We start from the raw sequence: 20,579 nt of genomic DNA, 5'->3' as shown, positions 1-20,579 counted from the left end.
CTGCAAGGGTACCCGACCACACCACCAGGCCACAAGCATCATCGTCTTACTGGATGGGGGAACAGTGGGCCTCAGTGCTGTTCACTGATGACGTCAATTCACGCAGAAAAGACGGCCAGCAACGATGTTGGAGAAGTAAAGGAGAGCGCTATGCATCCACCACTGTTGTCACCAGACGAGCCTTTGGCGGTGGTGTTAGTGTAGTCAGGTGTGTCTAGTCAATAAAGAACTGCCCTACACTTTGTGAATGGTACAGTGACAAGTGACAAGGGCCTACTATTTGAATGACATCATTGTGCATGAACAACACAGGCCTAATTTCATCTTCATGGACGACAATGCTCCAGCTCATCGAAGTCAGATTATTAGAGAATGGCTGCTGGAGACTGTGGCACCTCAAATGGAGTGGCCTGCACTTTCTATAGACCTTCTTAGATTCTTATATAAAACTATGGGGTCAACTGAGTTGCGATGTAGAGGCTTGTAACTCTGTACCCCAGAACCTGAATGACCCGAAGGCCGCCCTTCAAGATGAGTGGGATGCCATGCCTAACAGTAAGTTGAATTGTGAACAGCATGAGACGTTGGTGTCAAGCTGTAATTGATGCTCAAGCCACATGACAAATTATTAAGACATTGACATTTTAGGGGGGGGGGGTTAGGGTATAACCACTACTGTTGTTGGCTTTTGTTTCAATAATTTGTCTGAGATGAAGAAAACACCATTACATGCTTCTACCTAACTGCCTTACTTTCACGATAAAATATCACTGTAACGTGAATCTTTTACATTTTACATACATTCAAAGACCAAATATTCCTAATTTTTTGTGAGTAAAGTATATTAGCAACAGGGAGTGACAATCAGTAAACTTGTTTAAGGCTTATTCATTATATCAAAAGGCCAAGGAAAAGACGAACAGCCCATGGCTGTTAAAATGTGGTCTGCATTGCAATTTCATAGGCTAACAGCAGAGGGTAGTAGTAGACAGCAGAATATGATTTGCCTTGATGAAAAGCTGATAGAATATAGACCAATCTTTTTCTATGGTTTATCACATACATACACATGACCTGGAAAGTGCCAGGTCACCTCACATCAAGCAAGTTATCAACAAGTTCTTCAGTACAGTATGGAAAGGAACATGAACTTCTGACATTGTGAGATACCTTTGTATCTTTAATGTGACTTTATGGTAATATAGAAAGTTAAAATGAACCTGTCAGCTGATCCATGCTGCCAGAACTACAGGCAGCAGCAATCGGTGGACAGCTCCTGCATCCTAAACATCTATGTAGGCCACATGCACATGTTGAGTAATTGGTAAGCTTTTTACCTCAGTATTTGTAACCAAATTTATGAATGGAACAATCAGAGGAAAAGTATAATAGAAACACGAGCACCAGTTCTGCATTTTTTTCCCACTCCTGAATTTGGCTTACAAATACTGACGTAAAAAAACTCACAAATACTCACTGTGTGCACATGACCTTACTGTGCGCCAAACAGTTGAAAGTGTGGCCGGGAACAAGGTGACTACTCTTCCTGTGTTTGTGTAAAGGTGGTTGGAAAAAGTCAGCAGGAACATACAATACCTTGTGGACTAGTCACATTGTTGCACTGTCAACTATATTTTGATCTGAAAAACTCTGCATCCACTTTTTTTTTTGCTAAATGCATAATTCCACATTGATGCTTTTTCCGAGACCAGTATTTAAAGGGAACCAGTCAGTTCCGTTATGCGTTCTAACTAGGGCTGAGCGGATCCGGACGCGGGATTCCGGGTGCACGATCCGGATTCAGCAAATAAAGTAAAAATAAAACAACAAATAAGCGTCAGTTTCATACTTACCGAGACTCGGTGTCATGGCGGCACACTGCTTCCGGGTTGTGCTTTCATTTACTGTACTGTGCACGCAATCACACAGCATTCCGTGTTTTCGCCTGTGACAGTCTCTGCTGCAGTCATCGCTTATCGCGGCTCAGTAATAGGCTACACTCAGAGCTGGCAGTCTTCTCTATGGCTGCTCACTCTGAGATGTAGCAGTGCTGGATATGTTGTCGTGGGACGTCGTGTGGATTACGTCGGACCTGGAGGGCTATGTTGGGGGTTAATAAAGTGGTGAAGGAGGCCGTGTTTTGTACATTATTTCATATAAAGAATTTTTCTCTGTGTCTTGTTTATTTACTGTTATTTACAGGGATAGACGCCTGTGCCATCACAACATTGGGTTTAGTAGCAGCTGTGCGGTGCTATTAACCCCTACTATTACCCCAATTGGCGCTGCATCAGGCCACTGGGAAGAGTCGGTAATGCACCGGGATTGTCACATCTAATAGATGCGTCAATATCGGGCACTGCGGGCTGAGATTATACCAGCCCCCAGCCGGAATTATCTTGACTGGGGATGAAAACTGGGGGGACCACATATCGGATTTTTTTTTAATTATTTATTTAAATTAAAAAAAAAGCTGCATGCGAGGGACTCCCGTGAGTCTGACATCACAACCCAGCCGTACACTTCTGACAGGAGCGTTCATGTGTTTCTGGGTACATGCACACTAATGGTCAGAGAACGGCAGACTCTTGCGGGTGATGTCATGCTTGGCAGACCCGCAAGAGTCTGACATTACCGGCACAGCAGCACTCTTCTGACAGGAGCATGCATGCGTTTCTAGGTACATGCACGCTCATGTTCAGAGAACGGCAGGCTGTACAAAAAAAAAAATTCCTGCCAGCAGGTGGAAATTTGGTGCTGAAATCTGGTGCAGACGATTTCAGCACCAAATGTACACCTCCTTGAGGAAAAAAAACCTGCGGCAAAACAAAAAATGCGTCAAAACACCGCGTTTTTTTGCCAGGAGGTGTAGATTGCAGGAATGCAGGAATATGGTGTAAATATTTCAGCACCAACTTTGCATCCCTTGGCCCAAAAATGAAGAAAATAAATAAATAAATAAATTCTGCCAGCAGGTGGAAATTTGGTGCTGAAATCTGGTGCATACGATTTCAGAACCAAATGTGCACCTCCTGTCAAAAAAACGCGGCAAAAATTATGGAAAAATAACCGCGGCAAAAACCGCGGCAAAAACCGCGGCAAAAAAGCGTCAAAACACCGCGTTTTTTTGCTAGGAGATGTAGATTGGATGCAAGAATATTGTGTAAAAATTTCAGCACCAAATTTGCATCTCTTGGAACAAAAAAAAAAATAAATTCTGCCAGCAGATGGAAATTTGGTGCTGAAATCTGGTGCAGACGATTTCAGAATCAAATGTGCACCTGCTGGCAAAAAAAAATGCAGCAAAAATCACGGAAAAATAACCATGGCAAAAACCACGGCAAAAAACGCTGCAAAAAATGCGTCAAAACACCACTGTTTTTTTCCAGGAGGTGTAGAATGGATGCAGGAATATGGTGTAAAAATTTCAGAACAAAATCTGCATCTCTTGGCAAAAAAAACTGCGATTTTTCTGCTAGGAGATGCAGGTCTGTGAACTCAGTGACCTCGTCCTGAGGTCAGGTTACCTGCAATCACAGGTGAAGAACCGTGGGAACCTCCAGCTGTGACCGCAAATGACCTGAGTGACGTCACCACTTATTGCGCAGCTCATTCATTCTCTGGAGGCTCACAGAGAGCGGTCGTGCTCTATAGCCTCTCTCTGTGATATTGAGATGTAGCAGAGCTGAAGTGGCGTGGGACCTCCTGTGGATTACGTCGGACCTGGAGGGGTGTGTTGGGGGTTAATAAAGTGGTGAAGGAGGGGGTGTTTGTATTTTATTCCAAATAAAGGATTTTTCTCTGTGTCTTTGTTTATTCACATTCACTTACAGGTGTGATGCAGGTATCTGATAGATGCCTGTGTCATCACAACCTATGGTTTAGTAGCGCTGTGCGCTGCTATTAACCTCTCATTACCACGAATGGCACCGCATCATGCCACCGGGAAGAGCCGGTATCGCACCGGGATTGTCACATCTAATAGATGCGGCAATACCGGGCGGCTGTGGGCTGGAATACCAGCCCCCAGCTGGCGTTATCTTGGCTGGGGATAAAAATTAGGGGGAACTGCATGTCATTTTTTTTTATTATTTATTTCAATTAAAAAAAGAATAAAAAAACCCCACATGCGGTTTCATCGGAATCACACATGCGAGGGACTCGCGCAAGTCTGCCATGGCATCACTCGGCAAAGCCTCGCACGTGTGACTGGATACACAGCACAGATATAGCCCGACAGCTGGAGCTGCAGCCGCGAGCTATATCTGTGCTGTCAATTGTTTACTTTTTACCACCATGCTGAACGGCAGACATATGCACCGCTTTCCCCGCCCACCGGTCAGCCCGGCGCTTGTGATTGGTTGCAGTCAACTGACACGCTGACACTCAGGGTGGGGGCGCTGATAGGCGGACAAAACAATGAATATTGAATTGTCGGCTCCGGAAGGTAAAAGCGTGACCTGAAAGGAGTGTGCCGCCATGACAGCGCCTCAGTGAGTACACCGCGCTCGCTTTTACCCCCCTATCCCATCCACAAACGTTTTTAATCTCCAGATTCCGGTCCCCATTGACTTATATGGGCACCGGATTCCGGAGCGGATCGGACTCTTTTTAAAATCTGGCAGTGATCCGCCGGTCCCGAATTTTTGGGCGTTCGATCAGCTCTAGTTCTAACCTAGAAGCAGGGTGATGTGTGGCCTAGTAACACCTTCCTACCCATCCCTGTGTTGTAACAGTGTGTAATATGAATGTATAAAAATATGTTTTATTACTTACATGTTCCCTATGTAAATGATCAGAGGTTTTAGCCCCCTGGGCGTCGCATCGCCCTGTGGGCATATGCATGGTTTCCGTGGTATCACGTCCCTGTGGGCGTGATACAATGGATTTACATGAGCGATGTCCCCATCGCTCCTTGAGATCCCGCGCGTGCGCACTTACCATTCCCGCAGCCTTGTTATCCGGGTGCTTGCTTCTTGGCTTCAGACGCGCACTGCGCATGTTCAGAAGACTCCTGCGGTTCAGACCATGCGCAAAGTGCATATTAGATTGCTGATTGTAGCTCAGATATCATTCGTCAGTCCTCGCCTGTGCTAAACAGAAATACTTTACGACCCTCATATCTTATCTATCCCAACAGTAATTCAACACTTTTTATTCTCTCCTCTGACATCCTTCATTTCTGTAGAAGCGTTTGCTGCAGATTTTAAAAACAAGATCGACCAAATCAGGTATCACACATGTGGGTTTGGATCCACCATGCCACAGGCCAGGCTTTATTTGGAGGGGCGTGACTAAGTGCTTACCGTGTTTTCACCAGAGCCTCTGATGGTAATCATGGACTTAGCTGCTGGTAGACATCTGGTACCACTCCGGGAGAGTCCCTAGTAGTAGCAGCTGATCCCATAGCTCAGGAATGTTAGAATAGACAGGCACGAGAACAGGCCCGGAGTGACAGGTGTCAGGCAGGACATGTTGGGTCTGGTACACAGACTGGATACTGGACGGGTTCGGGTTCACAGCTGGACACTAGGCGGGTATAGGTTACAGGAACGAGATAAGGGCACTAGATACTGGCTGAAATGCAAAAGGAATGTAACAGGCTAGGAACTTTGTTGCTCAGGCACCTACCAAAGGTGGAGGCTGCCTTAAGTATCCAGTGCCTTTCAGCCATAGGCTTGAGGCACTTCCAGATTAAGGGTGCTGCCCTATTAGGAGGGGTTGAGTGTTATGATCCGATGCCCGTGAAAGATTACAAAAAACTCCCATTGGTGAAAAAACACCAAGAAACAGGAGTAGTTGGAACCTGAGCTGACCACAATCCCCTAACTATCAGACCACACTAGAAGTAGCCGTGGAGCGTTTCTAAAAACCTAGACGCCTTGTCACAGCCTGAGAAACTAGCTACGCCTCACAGAAAAAAATGAGGAAATCAACCTTGCCTCAGAGAAGTCCTCAAAGGATTAGATAGACCCCGACATATAAAGATTACGGTGATGTAGGAAAACACAATACTCAGAGAGGAAAAATAGATTTAGCAAAGGCGAGGCCCAACTAACTTGATAAAAAGGAAAGGAAAGAAAACTGATTGTGGTCAGTACAAAATCCCTGTAGAAAAATACCAATCTCCTGATAGTAAAAATGGCCCTGGAGGTCGAACTACCTCACCCCCACTATATCAGTTATTCCTGTAAATAATGGGAGAACAAACTACCAAAAAGAACACAAAATACAAAAGTGCAAATACTCAAGTTAGACAGGGATAAACTCCCTTATCCTGCAGGATAGCTAGCAAAGGGGGAACCCCCATGCTCACACACAAAAGAAACCAAACTCCATCTGCAAGAAAACAGATACAAAACAAGGCAAAGAAAAACAAACACCCTAAGGTGTAAATGAGGAAGCAAGGAAAAAACTGATAACTTATTTGCAGAAGTCCTGCTCAGGGAAACAGGGAAGGACAGAACTCCAAGCCAGGAACAGAGACTGAGGAAAATACAATTATAACCAGCAAGACAAAAAGTGATCTCCTATATAGACCAGACTTGTCTGCAATAGGACTTCCCTAATTGCCAATTAACGCCGACACCTGTCTGAGTCACAGGCTGAGACTCAGCTCCTCTACCATTCCTGGCCACTAGAGGGAGCGCCAAAACAGCACCCACACAGATGACATTCACAGCAGAGGAGGGTGCAACCTAAGCACACTCCCCAAAGACCTGAACAGGGTGTGCAGGGCCTGGGAGCCGGAAGCCACAATAGGAAACACAGGAGAGGACTGCGCAGAGCAAAAGTGAATATGTCAGGGTCCCTGCCGGGAGGAGGAGCGAGTATAATGCAGGGATGTCGGAGTCGTTACATCAGTTAAATATTTACTGCTCAAGAGAAAGGTCACTGGTTCGAATTGAGGAGCAGCCATGGAGAATATTTCCCAAGAAAAGGGAAACAGCATCATCCAGCTCATAGATAGCAGTCTGTCAGCCAAATTGTGAAAATTGTGAAACTGTATCATGTGAGTGCCATGACATTTGGAAAGAATATGAAATTGTTTGTCTATCCATTCAAAAACAAATCCACTTATCATAAAGTCTATCAGTTCAGGCATGACAAACACTGCAGTGGAGGTGGCTCGTATGCGTCGTAATAGTGAGATCACAGATGTACATGCAAGCAATGTCCATGTCTGGAATAGTGGCCTGAAAAAAGGGAAAAAACGCCTCAATTTCAATTTCGTCATAAGAAATGTCAGCTTGAATTTGCAGAAAAGTGGACAGTATAATATTGGAATCGTGTGATTTGGAGCGATGAGACGAAAGTCAATAGACTAGGCTCTGATGGGTGCAAATGGGTCTGGAAGAAACAAGGGAATAAGGGGCTGATGGATAGAGAAATTGAAGGAGCTGTCAAGTTCGGTGGATGAAGCCTGATGGTATGGACCTGTTTCACAGCCAAAAGCGTTGAATACTTGACCAAAATTGATAGTCAGCTTCTGTATCCCCGCTTTCAGACAAACGAGTTAATCAACAGGAAGTGAGCGCTGCGGCTGCTCATTACCTGTTGATTTCATCTGTGTCTGAAGGTGGGGAGAGAGAAGCCGGTGCTGATCAGACAAAAGGCTCACGTGATGCAACAACGGGAACCCAAGCCCCAGCACTGCTGGAACTGCATGAGCTCTGGAAGTGACTATACACTTTTTATGTTACCTGGGGGAAACGTGGCATCAGAAGGGGTTACCCTAATAGTGGACAACCGCTTTAATAACCTGCTGTATCTGTACTTGTACATATCCTGACTGGTGACAGGTTATCTGAAAACCCTATTTATTATATAGATGGCTGGCCCATACAATACATGCACTCTTTACCATTTACCTTTTGGTCCTCCTCTATTGCCTCCTAGATTGTAAGCTTGGGAGCAGGACCCTCACTGCTCTTGGTATCTGTAGTATTGTTAGTATTGTGTTACTCTATAATGTTTGATATTGTCTGAACATGTCCCCTCTGAATTTTAAAGTGCTGCGGAATATGTTGGCACTATAGAAATTAAAATTATTATATTGGGGCCATCATATTGTGTGGAGCATTGTTTTGGGGTCACCTTGGGGGCAACATACTGTGCATGTGGAGAGAACTGTGGGGGGGGGGCACTTTTGTTGGTGCAGCAGTTTTGCTGGCATCATACTTTATGGGGTCATGAAAGGAGTATATTACTGAGTGGGAACAAGATGGGGTTTCAATAGGAGAAATACTTTGTAAGGGCTGCAGAATTATGAGATATGCTCTTCTGTAACCTTTCCAAATATTATTTATTTTTTTGGGGGGGCCCAATTAGGACTTCTGCTGTGGGGCCACATGATGTCTATGTACGCCCTTGAGCTCAGTGTTACGTTGTATTTGGTCAGTACAACGGCCATCTTTCCAAAGTGTCCAAGGAGGCATTTTTTAACACGACAATGTCAAGCTGAATGTTTCTCTTGCTACTGTGAGCAGCCAGTATGGCCTAAACATGCAGGGTCGCCGACTTTTCTCCCATGCAGCACATCCCGGACATCATTGATCGGCAATTACAAAGGGAGTTGACAGCAGCGGAACTTGATGATTTGTATGCCCAAGTGCATTCAGAAAGGCAGAGCATTCTTCAGACAACCATTAATAACCTCATTGATAACAGCCAATGCAAAACTTTGCTTCCACTTTTCCATAATTTGCATATCATTAATTAAATTGGCCCAGTAAGTAATAAGAGTCAAATATATCCTATATAGAACCAGAGTTTACTTCAGTCTATTACCAAAATTGTGAATTTTGGAATTTCATATTAGAATCGCTGAAAACATAAAATTCAGGAAAAACACACATTATGCGGAAAACAAGACTTGTTGGTATGCTGCAGTATTACAGGTGTATAAATAATTCCATGAGTCAGATTTGTGTAATATATATTAAAATCAACTTCTACAAAAAGTAATTACAAACATATACAGGATTCTATGGACAAAATAAATAAGGTGCATGTAAAAATTTCATTCTTCCACATAGTAAACAACCTCACAAATGGAGAAAGTGTTTAGTGCAATGTAGTTGGAGGGTTGTAGTATACCATATACAGAGTCCCTGAAGGATAGCAACCACTTAACTGTAACAATAATATATGCACAATAACAAGGTTTCAGCAAGTTTAGAGTGAAAAAAACCCACTTGGGAGTACCATGTAAGAACAGCTCTTGTTACCATGCAGTGTTTCCATCAGGAGCATCCCTGACCTGTGTTTTGCATTGGCTTCTCCAAAAGAGGCTTAAAGAGGTTGGACTATAACACTGATGACATATTCTTAGGATAGGTCATTAATGTATGATTAGTGGGGAGGGACACCAGGTAATCCCACTGATCAGCTGTTTCTGGTGCTGCAGCTGAACAAGGTCAGTTTTTAATATCCTACATAGTTTGGTGTCATCAGCAAAGACTGACACTTTACAATTCATTCCATCCACAAGGTCATTAATAAAGAGATTGAAAAGAATCAGTTCTAGCACAGATTCCTGTGGTACCCCACGGCTGACTATAGCCCATTTAGAGAATAGACCATTTATGACTACTCTTTGTTTCCTATCTTTTAGCTAATTCCTTACCCAGTTGCATATAGTTTCCACTTGTCCCTGCTTATGGAGCTTCAGTATAAGGCTATTATGTGGTACAGTATCAAATGCCTTTGCAAAGTCCAAATAAATCACATCAGCTGCATTACCAATATTCAGGTTTGCACTTACCCCCTCATAGAACCCCAACATGTTGGTTAGACACAACTTATCTTTCATGAATCCATGCTGTTTGTTAGTTATTATATTATTTTCTGCAATATATTTTTGCATCTCATCCCTTAAAATGTCCTCAAAAACTTTGCACACTACTGATGTCAGACTTACTGGACAGTAGTTGCCTGGATTCACCCCCTTACCTTTCTTAAATATCAGTACCACATTAGCAATCCTCCAATCCTTTTGGCACCAACCCTGTTACAAGGTCTGTCAATTACTGAGCTCAATTCCCTCAATATTCATCGAAGAATGCCATCCAGCCCAAGGAATTTGTCAATGTTTAATTTACTCAGACGCAGACGTACTTCTTCTTATGTTAAATTAACTATATCAGGTGGTGAACTTTGATTTTTGACTTGTTGAATGATCCCTGGAACAGTCAGTTCTTTGGTGAATATGGATGAAAAGTGCCTGTTTAATATCTCAGCCCTTTCTTTTGTCCTCTATAATTAAGTTATTGTATTTTAAGGGACCAATACCATCCTTCGTTTTCCTTTTGGCATTAATGTATTTATAAAAAAAAAATGGGACTTATATTAATTTCCTTGGAATTTTTTGTTTCAGTAGCTAATTTTCCTTGCTTGATTTCTTTTTTACATTTCCTATTGTGATCTTTATACTCCTGAAATGCTATTTCTGTGTTCTCAGCCTTCAAGATCTTGAACACCCTTTGTTTTATTATACTTTGTACTGTCTTATTTATCCATAGTGGTTTCTTTTATTACCAGAGGGTATAAGCTTTTTACAGGACCCTACGAGTATATCCTTAAACTTACCCCATTTATATTCTGTGTCCCCAGTTACCATGACATTGCCCAATCTAAACAATTAAGCATTTCCCTTAATTTGTTGAAATCAGCGTTCCTAAAATTCCAGGTTTTAGTATTTCCCCTTTTAAATGTTCTATTAAATATTACTTTAAAGATTACCATATTATGGTCACTGCTGCCCAAGTGCTCCTGGACCTGTAGATCTGAAATTGTATCTGGTCTTTTTGACAGGACCAGCTTTAGACATCACTGGACCCATGGCCGCCCCGAAGGTGAGTGTAGGTTTATTCATTTTTACGGGACCAAACAAGGGAAATGAGTAGATATGTCCAAATAGTGGGCAACCTCTATAAAGAAATGTGTTAATAGAGGGTGTTTTATAAAGGGAAACATCCAAACAGGTCGTTTACCTGTAATAAGGTAGCTGGGTATAGCGGTTGCGTCAGTGCACTGTGCTTCAAGTACTTTCAGATTTGGCAACCAGCGAGGCACCGCTCCACCCAGGTACATCATGGGGAGGGCATATCAACACCACTCCAGGCGGTTGCGTTGAACAAAAGACCAAGACAGCTGTATCCAGAGATGAGCACATACTACCTAAAGTGAGATGGTGCACTATGCTGCACAGTTGGTGCATATGCCCACAGCAATTAATTGCTGTACCTTGAGCTCTTCCACCATGCAACACATATAAATATGCAATATCTATAATAATTGTTCCTGATAGAATAACCACAGGGTGCCTCGAAGGGAAATTATACATTCCATTCCAAATACAGGGTGAGTCACTCGCTACTTTACCTGGGAAAAATTGATGTAACTTCTAAAAGAGACAATCTATTGTACTGAAATTTGGACTGTACATACTTTAGTTCATAAGAAACTGATGGTTTAAAGTAGGCGTTGAAAATATCCTGGTCTTGCTGTCTATTTCACCCCCGTCTGTCTGCCTGCACCGGAATTAACGGCTATGACAGCCACAGAGGGAGGAAGGCCAGGCAGGCAGACAGGGGCGGGAATAGACAGTAAGACCCGACCCACATATTCCTTCCTATGGTACCTGTCTATCAAATAGCTGGAACTTTACTTGCACATATTTCTGAAATAAAACCTCCAATCTCAGAGCAAAAGGTATGGTTACATTCAGCATCCTAGTGCCAGTATAGCACTTTACTTTATATATGAAAATCCTGCTGGTTGATTCCCTTTAATGTTGAATGCTTTGTGGAACAAATTCTTATTAAATTTAGTTTCTCTTGTTTAGAGGTTGGAAAGCAGTACACACCTATCTTTCCTCGCCCAAAAAAATAAATATGAATAGAATAGTGTCCTAGGTTCTTAGCAATTGTTTACCCCAAGAGATACACATATCTATGGTGATGGGCTGGGGGACGCCTACTATTCCCTTTGTGGTCATGTATTTCTAATGTTAAGCACTGTGTATAATCATATCCCTTACGTTTGATGTTATTTGAGCACAGAGATTATTCGATTTAAAATGATTCAGAAAAATCATAAAGCTCTGTGCTGAAACTGGACTTCCAACTGTTGCAATGATGAAAAATACTAGAGAGGTTTCTTCTGCTGATGTATTCATTTTACAGAGCCAGGGCATAGCCTAGACTGGATACTAATTATTATATATGCAAACAATTGTCTTAAAAATCACCTTCATTTAATGCACTTTTGTACCATATTCTATTTTTTTTTTAACAGATACTTCGGTAGAACCCGATGCTTCTCACTGGGATACACAAACACAGATGTGATACAAAGTGAATTTTCCTAAATCTACTTACTTTGGCATTAAAGATTCCTGAGAAATCCACGTTTTCTTCTCTTACCAGTGTGATGGCCGCTCTCAGCTCTCCTGATGTCACGGCAAAACTGTGTCAAATTAAAAGCTGATGTCACAAGGCCATATCGGCCCCATTTTCATCCAGAACAGTGGCACAAATTTTATTCTCACTTGTCATCCACGTGCTATCCATACGCAATCCGTTTTTTTGTTGTTTTTTTTTACTCAGCAGCCATTAATCATTTACAGGGCCATTTACCGTCTCCTATTCTACAGAATTGTAATATAGCTGTAATAATTTCATATGATACCATGGCTCTATATGGTATCTGATTTTTTTTTCTCGCACCCATCTGATTTCATACTGAAATCACAGCCTGTTACGATTTTTTTTAATAGCTGGAGTGGAGATGGGAACAAAAGGCGCAATAGGGTCTTACCCAATATGATGGTTGGTAATATAAAGAGAGGTACACTCACCTGGTGTGGTTGTGCCAGTCACAACCCCTTATGCGCATATGTGAGTGTCCGCGTGGTTCAACAGCGGCCCCGTGGGTGACGTGGATCAATATAGATGACAGAGGAAAGCGGGTTTATGCCGTGCTAAAAACCACTGATGCCGGTATATTAAAGATGCCTTTTTTCTTTTACAATCCTACGCATTTCAGAGACATTGCCCGTCTCCTTCTTCACGAAAAAAGAAATCAACATGATGATTTCTTTTTTTCCTGAAGAAGGAGACGGGCAATGTCTCTGAAACGCGTAGGATTGTAAAATAAAAAAGGAATCTTTAATATACTGGCATCAGTGGTTTTTAGCGCGGCATAAGGGTAAGTTCACACAGTGCGTTTTTCACGGCATTTTTGCGCGGTTTTCGGGTGCGTTTTTGGCCTCAAAACTGCATGACTTTGCTTCCCCAGCAAAGTCTATGAGTTTTCATTGTTGCTGTCCGCACACAACTTTTTTTTAAGCTGCGTATTTGAGCTTAGAAAAAAAAATGGACATGTCAATTCTTTCCTGCGTTTTTCTGCATTTCCCCCCCATACAATGCATTAGAAAAACGCAGAAAAACGCAGAGATCAAAAACGCAGCAAAATGCAGCCAAAAACGCGTGCGGTTTTTGCCGCGGGTGCGTTTTTGTGCGTTTTTAGCGGCCAAAAACGCACAAAAATGCAGCGTCAAAAAACGCAGCGTGTGCACATAGCCTAAACCCGCTTTCCTCTGTCATCTATATTGATTTTTTTTAACAGACAGACTATTACAGAAAAAAAATGGTTATCAACACTGTCCCTTCGAATAACTTTCTGTGGAGTTATATACTGCATAATAAAAAAAATCAGCTATCACGCGTTCAATTTATACTGCGGTTTGAGTGAGCCCTAATTAACACATCTCTAGGTGTCCTCTTAAGGCCCCGTCACACACAGAGATAAATCTTTGGCAGATCTGTGGTTGCAGTGAAATCATGGACATATTGTTCCATTTGTACAGAGCCACAAACCTGGCACTGATTGTCCACAATTTCACTGCAACCACAGATCTGCCGCAGATTTATCTGTGTGTGACAGGGCCTTTAGAGTTTCAGGTTCAGCTCTATGGCAGTAAATGTTGCAATATTGTTGTCAATACAGCAGAGCTGTGAGAGCTGCAGCAAATGTGTTGGTAAGAAGATAATTGTAACTTCTACCTTTCTGTGTTAGTTTAGTTATATCTCACACTGGTAATGCCTTCTTATTAAAAATAAGTTCTGGAGACAGATTCTCATGCAGATCTGTGTCCTGCCCATAGCCTGGAGCAGGAGTGCGAACCCACAAGGGGAGAAGCTGGATTCGCTCTCCTCTTTTAGGCCCCCTACAGGCTTCCGTAGTCTCTAGCGAGTGACATCACTCAGCTTCTCCGCTTGCGCACAGTCAGTGGAGGAAGCAGTTTCTGGCAGGAACTCTCCTCCACGTGGACCGTCGATTGCTGCTTTACCGCTCACAGCGTCTACCAGCCTGCGGTACATCACAACCAAGGCACCACCTTCCCCTGCCTACCTAATGGCCACCAAGATGACCACCACAGCCAGGCAAGTGTGTGCCTTTCTTTTTTAAGTCCTGCTCAGTCATCCATAGTAATCAGAACCTTACCAGTGTTTAATTTTAAGCTAATCAGGTTATCATTTTGCATCTCACAGCCTGTTAACCTCTTCTGGCCACCAACTTTATCTGACTACTACTCTTTTGAGGGGGCTTCTGCACCACATTGCAGCTTCAGGTGTCAGGTATCTACTCCAATTTATTCACCTGTCACTAATAGCAACACCCACTAAAATTATCTGTAGTTGTGTAATTGTACAATGACCATTTATAATCCCTGTAGGTGAAACCCACCTATTCATCTTGCCGTCCTACATAATCCACCATCAACCTGTATAATCAGAGCAATCCCTCTCTGGGACCAAAAGGCTAGTTCCCACGTGTTGTTTCCATATTAACCAGCCTCCATTTGGGTATTTATTACGTCACCTTACATCCCTCGTCTCTCCACCAGTCAATCTGCACCTCCTAGGGATCTACATAACCCTTTCAGGCAGGACCATAACTACTTCAAGGACCTGCATGTATAAGCTAACATACCCATCTCCCTCCACCAAGCAAGGGTTTTTGCTTTCAGTTTAACCCCACTAGCGCAGCAGTCACTTATAAACTCTAGGTATTATATTGAATTGTAGGCTAAAGTTGCATTCAATATATGCACATGTGATAGACATAGGGCTTTGGCACTGCTCCAGTTCACACTGGATCGATTGCATGCAGGTGCATCAGCTAGATTCACAGTATGGAATAGCCTTGCTGGTGCTCACCATAAAAAAGTCCATTACTTAAAATTGAAGAAAAACATTTCTTTATTATGGCAGTCCAGTTTGTCTTGTTTTAAATGAGCAACCATCCATGAATAAAGAAATGTAATGAATGCCTAGTTGTGAGTGCCTCATCTATTTTCCCTTAGATTCTAAGGTTGCATTTACGCATCTGTTTTTAATACATACGGCACAATGATCCATACAGTGTAAGGCCTCTTTCACACGTCCGTAAAAAACGCATATATTGCATGGTCTGTTTTGTAAATCTGTGCGTACGTGTCTGTCATCCGTGTGTCGTCCGTTTGTGGCGTATGTGTGACATCTGTGTGGCATCTGTATGACCAGAACTGGAAAAAAAACACAAAACCACATGATACTGAAATGAATGTTTTTTTTATGTGTGAAAGCTATGCAAAGCTAGAAAATTGATAGATAAATGTTAGATAGATAGATAGATAGATAGATAGCAGAAGCTATCTATCTGCAACCCTCACCTGTCTGCTATACCTTGGCTGGATATCAAAAATAGAAGTGATTCCATGCTGTTATTTTTATTCTTTAAATAAATAGTAAGAAAAAAAAAAAAGAGACGCGGGGTCCCCCCGCACATTTTTCAGAATCAGCCAATGTACAGCAGAGAGTTGGGGGGTTGGTATTATGGTATTATTAGGGTGGGAATATCCATGGTTATTTGGACCTTCCCAGCCTAAAAAGAGCAGCTAGCATTCGCCCCAGAAGTGGGAAGAGCCAGAATTGGTGCATCTAATGGATGTACCACTTCTGGGGCGGCTGCAGGGTGCTATATTTAGGTTGGGAAGGTCCTAATACCCATGGACATTACCACCCTAATAATACCAGCTGCCTGCTTGGCTGGTTATAAAAAATAGGGGGGGGGGGACCCCAAGTATTTTTTTAATTATTATTTCAAATAACAATAAAAAAACAGCATGGGATCACCTCTCTTTTTGATACTGAGCCAAGGTACAGCAAACAGCTAAGGGTTGCAGCTCGCAGATGCTGCTGGTTATGAAATATAGGGAGACCCTATGTAATTTTTTTCCTTTAATTATTTACTTATTAGGCTACAAACCTGTATAAATTATCTATAATTTTTCTATCTTTGCGCATCTTTTACACATTAAAAAAATCATTAATTTCCGTATCATCCGTTTTTTACTGGTACGTGTCACACGGATGTCACTTGGGTGCCATCTGTGTGATGTCTGTATTTGATCCATGCTGCTGGCAAAAAAACAGACTTGTCTCCATGTGTATCACACTGACAGGCAGGTGTTTCACCCCGGACACACGGTCTGGGTGAAAACACCATTTATTCTAATGAGTATGCGTGTGAACGTGTCTCTGGTACCTGTGTAAACAGTTACCATATGAATGTCTGAAGGAGGCCTAATGGAACCATTCACAAATCTTTTTCTTTATTGGATCTCTGTGTCCATTTCTAAAGGCTATTTTCACATGGAGAAGTTGTTTGGAATAGATCCTCTTCAAAATATTCCTCAAAAAACATTTCATAAATGCTTAGAAATATCTTTCTATTTATTTCTATGGAAAATCCACTTTACTGTTTATATGTTTTTGAGCTTTTTTTTTCCCCAATATGGTTTTGAATTAGGCTTGATAGAAAAAAAAATGCACAGTCAAATCTAAAGACTGAAAAAAAATCATTTCAGCAAAAAAAACCCAAAACAAAACAAACTTGTTTCAAAACCTTTCTAGTTTAGGGGAAAAAAACCTCATCCAAGAATTTACCAAAGAAGGTAACGTTTCCTGAAGCAGCTTTTACTTGAGAGAATCAAGTTTTTTGAGAGCCTCAAAAATATCCATGTGAAAGTAGCCACAATCGATTCTTGTAATTTTTTACGGATCAGACTCAGCCAAACAAATCTATCGGGATTCATTAAAAACAGAAGCACCTGTTTTACTTCAGTATTCCATCTGTTTGTAACTGTTATATTGTTAAGTGACAAAAAAGAAAAATAGATGAGGAAAAAAAACATGCAAAATGGACGAAAAGCAGAAATGGACATGCTAATGCATCATTAAATGTGGACAAAACTTACCAAAAGAAAAGCAGATTTCTGATACTGCAGAGGGAAAAAGCTATAGACAAAGAACATACTATAATTTTTCATCCAACCTTATCTTTTATCCCATACAAGTCTTCCAACTTTCCTGTGTAGAGTTATTAGAGTAAAGGCCGCTTTACACGCTGCGATATCATGACCGATATCGCTAGCATGCGTACCCGCCCCCATTGGTTGTGCGACACGGGCAAATCGCTGCTCGTGGCGTACAACATCGCGCGGACCCGTCACACTACTTACCTGCTTAGCGACGTTGCAGTGACCAGCGAACCGCCTCCTTTCTAAGGGGGTGGTTCATTTAGCGTCACAGCGACATCACAGCAGCGTCACCGAACCGCCACCCAATAGAAGCGGAGGGGCGGAGATGAGCGGGACGTAACATCCCGCCCACCTCCTTCCTTCCTCATTGCGGCCGGCCGCAGGTAAGGTGAGGTTCCTCGTTTGTGCGGTGTCACACATAGCGATGTGTGCTGCCGCAGGAGCGACAAACTACTTCGTACACCGAACAGCAGCGATATTCGAGAATAGGGGGGGCATGTCACCGATGAGCGATATTGACTGTTTTTGTAACGATTCAAAATAGCTCATAGATGTCACACGCAAAGACAGCGCTAAAGCGACCGGATGTGCGTCACAAATTCCATGACCCCAACGAGATCGCTTGAGCGATGTCGCAGCGTGTAAAGCGGCCTTAAGGCTAAGTTCATATGTCCAGTAATCAACCGTTAGGGTGGAAACACATCTATGCGAGTAAAATCGGTCCGACTGGGCTGAAAAATACTCGGCTGATTTTAGTTCACGTTAGGTGCGAGTGCAACGCAAGTGCGATGCTTTTTGCTCGCGTGTGTGTCGCGTTTGCGATGCTAGTTTCATGCAACATCTTAATTAGATAAAAGCTATTACACATGTGTCATTTAATTAACCTATGGGAATGTGCTGTCACATTCATCTAATGAGCGAAGTTACTGCCACACTCGCAAATGTGAACGCTGGTGCGCGTGTGTGATGCTACTTTTAATCCCCTTCCATAGGAAATCATTGGGACAAATGGTGCGAGAAACTCGCAAAAAAGCAGCATGCTGCGATTTTTTTCTCAGTCCGATTTGGACTGAGAAAAAAATCGCAGATGAGAGCTGAATCATTCACCAACATGTGTCCGATTCCAATGCTAGTTTTTCTCGCATTGCTCTACTGCGAGAAACTCGCAAGTGAGAAGCAGCCCTTAGAACGAATCCTGCAGCAATCCATCGGTAAAAAAAGTTATACAGACACAACTTTTTCATACATTTCTAAATAACTGATTTCTGCAGGATGTACTTTTTTAACATTGGAGACTATGAAAAAGGGATCTGTTAACGGATATCTATTTAGCAAGGTGCAGTCACATGTAATTTACATTAAACTCTTTTACATTACATTCCTATGATGGGCTTTGGTTAGTTTTGATGTAACAGAATTTCTGCACCAATTCTGTAAATTCGGTTATTTGCGCTTTTACATGCATTGTTAGGTCGGGGCCACACGGGGACTAATGTGATCCTTGCATGACACTCGGCTCGCGCTGGCAGCAGAGCAGGAGCCGAGTGTCATGCGAGTGTCACTGCGACTGAAGTCCGATCATGCGATCAGACCTCAGCTGCGGGGGCCGTCACTGAGGATGGGCGGGCCAGCGCTGAGGAGAGGCAGGAGGGATTTATCTTCCTCTCTCCTCCATAGCCGGCTATTGCCATTTTTGCACTCACTCACGGTACACCGGTGTACCGCGAGTGCAGTGCTATTTTTCTCTCACCCCATAGACTTGAATGGGTACGAAAGAAAGAGTCTCGCATTACACCTGCAGCATGCTGCAATTGTTTTCTCGGTCCGATTGGGGCCGAGAAAATAATCACTCATGGGTGCTGACACACAGGTTAATATGTTTTATCGCACTCCACTTGGTCCGATTTTCATGCCGTGTGTCTTAAGCCTGCTTTACACCTTACAATTAGGTGTGCGATCTCGTATGCGATGTGACACACCCAGATTACATATGGGATCTTATGAGATCGCACGTAGGTCGTTCATTTGCTGTCACACGTGCGTCAGTAGTCTATTTTAAATTGATCAATTTTGTGTGTGATCTTCCAGATCATGTGTTCTGTGACGTATGCATTGTGCACCCTTTTTTTTTTATTTATGGACTTGCCAAGCGTGTGTAATGCGTAGGGGATCCGTTTTTACTATGTCATCTGACATTCAGCTCTGCTACATGGCCGCTGACAGCAGACACAGATAGCCATGTAGCAGAGATGAATGGCAGATGACAGCAGACACAGACAGAGCCGCACGATGAGAATGAAGTCGGATGAACTTCACTCGACTTCATTGTCATACTGCAGCTCTGTCTGTGTCGCGTCCTGATTAGCGGTCACCCGTGAAGGACTCACCGGTGACCGCTAATCTCCTGAGTGACTGAATTGAGCAGCCCTCTCTCATACTCACCGATCCCCGGCGCGGCACTGCACGGCGTTCACACTGCTCCGGCGGCTTTTACTATTTTGAAAAAGCCGACCGCTCATTATTCAATCTCGTATTCTCTGCTTTCCCCGCCCACCGGCACCTATGATTGGTTGCAGTCAGACACACCCCCACGCTGAGTGACAGGTGTCTCACTGCACCCACTCACAGCAGCCGGTGGGCGTGTCTATACTGTGCAGTGAAATAAATAATTAAAAAAAAGGCGTGCGGTCCCCTCCAATTTTAAAACCAGCCAGATAAAGCCATACGGCTGAAGGCTGATATTCTCAGGATGGGGAGCTCCACGTTATGGGGAGCCCCCCAGCCTAACAATATCAGTCAGTAGCCGCCCAGAATTGCCGCATACAATAGATGCGACAGTTCTGGGACTGTACCCGGCTCTTCCCGATTTGCCCTGGTGTGGTGGCAATCGGGGTAATAAAGAGTTAATGGCAGCCCATAGCTGCCACTAAATCCTAGATTAATCATTGCAGGCATCTCCCCAAGATACCTTCCATGATTAATCTGTAAGTTACAGAAAATAAACACACACAGCCGAAAAATCCTTTATTTGAAATAAAAAACACTAACAAATTCCCTCGTTCACCAATTTAATAAGCCCGAAAAAGCCCTCCATGTCCGGCGTAATCCAGGATGGTCCAGCGTCGCTTCCAGCTCTGGTGCATGAAGGTAACCGGAGCAGCAGAAGACACCGCCGCTCCTGCTCGCAAATGCGAGTCGAATCATTCAC

This window comes from Anomaloglossus baeobatrachus, chromosome 3, assembly GCF_048569485.1.
Source record: "Anomaloglossus baeobatrachus isolate aAnoBae1 chromosome 3, aAnoBae1.hap1, whole genome shotgun sequence".
Taxonomy (NCBI): domain Eukaryota; kingdom Metazoa; phylum Chordata; class Amphibia; order Anura; family Aromobatidae; genus Anomaloglossus; species Anomaloglossus baeobatrachus.
Note: the sequence above shows the minus strand (reverse complement) of the source record.